Genomic DNA, 3,663 nt, shown 5'->3' on the forward strand with positions numbered 1-3,663 from the left:
CTTTCTGTCTGTCTCTGTGTGTCTGGCGAGCGCACGCACCCTGTAGTGAAAACCTCTCAAAAAAAAATTATTTATTTAAAGTCCAATTTATCTACTCTTTTTTGCCTTTTGTTTTGGTATCATATCCAAGAAACCAATGTCATATTTATTTAAAGTCCAGTTTATCTACTCTTGTTTGCCTTTTCTTTTGGTATCATATCCAAGAAACCAATGTCATAAAGTTTTTCTCCTACATTTTCTTTTAAGAGTTTTATAGCTTTAACTAGGCTCTGTATCCATATGAGTTAATGATCTTATCGGATGTAATTTAATGATTTACTTTTATAATTTTGCAGGTGGATATCCAAGTTCTTAAAATGCTAATTTAGAACAGATTGTCCTTTCTGTCTTGTCATTCTTGTTAAAAATCGTTGGACCATATAAGAGAAGGTTTATTTTTAGACTATTTTATAATACTAGTTCATGGACCTGATTTATGCCAGTAACACACAGTCTGGTCTGTGAGAATATCTGTTGGTTCACATTTTTATCAGCAAGTACTGGATACATATTTGTAATACATGATAATTTGACTTTGCTTATTCTGCTGATTCCAAATGATTCTTCTCTTTTATGTGTATGCTGTTGAATTTTGAATTGCAGGTTGGTGATTCTGCACCTATTAAAAGTTGTCTGAAATACTCATCCCTCTGTCAGAAAGTAGGGGTAAACACATTCTCCAAGAGGGAAAGAATATGTTCATAGGCTTTAAAAAGACATCTCATAGTTTGAACTTCATAACATCTGTGTTAGAGCCTTCAGCAATTCTTTGATTCTCTTCTACAATAAAGGGATCAAATCTACTTTTGTCAATATTTCATCTAAACAATATGTTTTACAAATCTTCAACTCTTCCTGAAGAGACAGCATCTCATCATTTGATAATTCTGGTCACAAAATTCTATCACCCTAGTCAGACAAACCTGCAACACGTGGACTGCCCCTTTTTGTTTCAGAAAGCTCATAAAACAGAATAAAAGATCTTGTTGCTCTCTGATCTGCTTCAATTCTAATGTCAGCACAGATGGCTTTTTATTTCTAGGTCTGCATATTTCTGCAAGAATGAAACCAAAGAGAAAGCTGGTTCAGTTGCTGTTTTCAGCAAGTGGTCATCTATAAAGATAATAAACAAGTATTTCACAGTATCTGGATCAGATAGGAAATCCAAAGAAGGAAGAAACATGGAACCAGACAGGATCTTTGGTATAAGTAAGATCATGGATCTACAGTCTGTTGCTTTAGGAGGCAAAATACAAAGTTTGGTAAGTTTCCTCATATAGTGCAATTTATTTAACTTTTCAAAGCCACATGAAGCTCTGGACCATATTCTTCTAAAGCAGCTTGCTGTGAAAACGCTTTATTTTCTTACTTTCTGTCTGGCTTTCACTAACAATTCTATATGCTTCATTGCCACTTTTAACATTTTCTTGGCTATAATAAATGGAATATCCACTTTATGAATTCTTCTTATTAACACAGATGCAAAAACCCTTCATGTTATTCTCAGTTCAACAACAAAGGACTCAACATCTGTCACATACCTGTAGCATGGGTAAACAAAGTTTTACAACACTAATTCAAGAACCTCTGAGATAGAAACATCAACCTCAGAAGAAATTTTCAGATCTACCCATGGCTGGTAGTTTTTGAGAAGCAAGACAGGCCTGTGTTGTTTACATTTCACTTTACCACAAACAGCACAGCTATGACCTTGATGAAATAATCCTTGAAGTCCTAACTTTGGTTTCTAGTATATTGTGAGGAATATATTTGATAAGAGAGAATTATATCCTAATGAGCAGTAGGATGCAACAACACCAGCACAAATGACCAGACGATCATTAAAACATGAAGCATACTGGTGGCGGCCATGGCAGGAGCTACAGACCCTGCCCCTCTTCTACCTTTTGTGGCCTCAGCCTGGCAGGGCAGTCGGGAAAAACCACACAACATGTAGGAAGTCATCATCCTACCAGGTCTCCACATGTTGGACTACTGCTCCTAGGACAGAGAAGCACACAGATCTTCTGTGGCAGGATCGGCTCCACCAGGTGTCAACAGCTCTCAGAAACTGAGGGGAAGCCCCAGCACCAGGTCATTGTCTGTATTGTGGAGTACAGGGAGAAGTTGCTGCTCTGTTTTTCTTCTTAAGGTATAATAAACTGTATTAGCAAAAAGAAAGATAAAAACTACATGATCATATTAATTGATGCAGAAAAAGCATTTGATAAGATACAACATCTCTTCATGTTCAAGACTCTCAGTAAAATAGGCATAGAAGGGTCATTTCTCAACACAATAAAAGCTATCTATGAAATACCCATAGCTAACATCCTCCTGAATGGAAAAAAGCTGAAATCTTTTCCACTAAAAACTGGTACAATACAAACCCACTTTCTCCAGTCCTTTTCAATATAGTACTGGAAGTTCTCACCAATGCCATCAGAAAAGAAAATTAAATAAAAGGCATTCAAATAAGAAAAGAAGAGGTGAAACTATTTGCAGATGACATGATTGTATACATAGAAGGCCAATGGTATCTATGAAAAAATTTCTGGAAGTAATACATGAATACAGTAAAGTTGCAGGATACAAAATCAACATGCAGAAATTTATAGTATTTCTATATACAAACAGCATGCAGACTGAGATAGAACTGAAAAAAGTAATTTCATTTACCATAGCCACCAAAAGTACCTAGAACAAATCTAAACAAAGAAGTTAAAGACCTCACTCCTCAAGGCAAACTACGAGAAGCTAAAAAGAGAAATTGAAAATGACACAAAAAAGTGGAAGGACATCCCATGTTCCTGGATTGGAAAAATTAATATAATCAAAATGGGGGACCAGCAGTTAGCATAATGGCTATGGGGCTGGACTCCCATGTAGTCAACCACAGTTCACGTCCCGGACCCGGTGGCTTAAAACTCATGCTGGACACGTGTGTGTGCTTGCCCAAGATCCCGAGAAGAGAACAGAAGAGAAGGAATTGCAGTGTGGCCTTACCCCGTGGGGGTGATTTCTCACTTTCTATCTCTCTGTCTCTGTCTGTCTGGCAAGCACACATGCCCTATAGCCAAAACCTCTACCCCCAAAAAAATATATAATCAAAATGGCAATCCTAACCAAATTAATCTACATATTTAATACATTCATAATCAAAGTACCAGAGACATTCTTCACAGGTCTAGAAAAAAATCATATAATTTGCCTGGAATCATAAAAGACCTCATATTGCCACAGCAGTGGAGTGGACAGCATCTCACTCCCTAATCCAAAGATACGCCACAAAGCTGTGATAATCAAACAGCATGGTATTGGCACAGAAACAGACAGGTGGACCAATGGAACAGAATAGAGTCCCCAAGAATGAACTCCTACACATACAATCAGCTGTTTTTTGACAAGGGGTACCAGTCAATCCAGTGGGAAAAGGAAAACCTCTTCAGTAAATGGTGCTGGAAAAACTAGATATCCACCTGCAGAAAGATGAATCTGAACTCCTAGTTCTCATCTTTGACAAAAGTCAACTCAAAATGGATCAAAGACCTAAATCTAAGACCCCAAACTATAAAAATGCTGCTGGAAAACACTGGGGAAACTCTGGGAGACATTGGGGTAGGG

The 3,663-nt window shown here is 37.3% G+C and overlaps 1 pseudogene; it reads right to left on the reverse strand.

The window, feature by feature from the left end:
* The window catches only part of LOC102484405 (60S ribosomal protein L13a pseudogene), a 3,240-nt pseudogene extending 1,651 nt beyond the window's left edge, over positions 1 to 1,589 (reverse strand).
* Between the last annotated feature and the right edge of the window lie 2,074 nt (positions 1,590 to 3,663).

Source organism: Tupaia chinensis, unplaced genomic scaffold (genome assembly GCF_000334495.1).
Source record: "Tupaia chinensis unplaced genomic scaffold, TupChi_1.0 Scaffold000701_1, whole genome shotgun sequence".
NCBI lineage: Eukaryota > Metazoa > Chordata > Mammalia > Scandentia > Tupaiidae > Tupaia > Tupaia belangeri.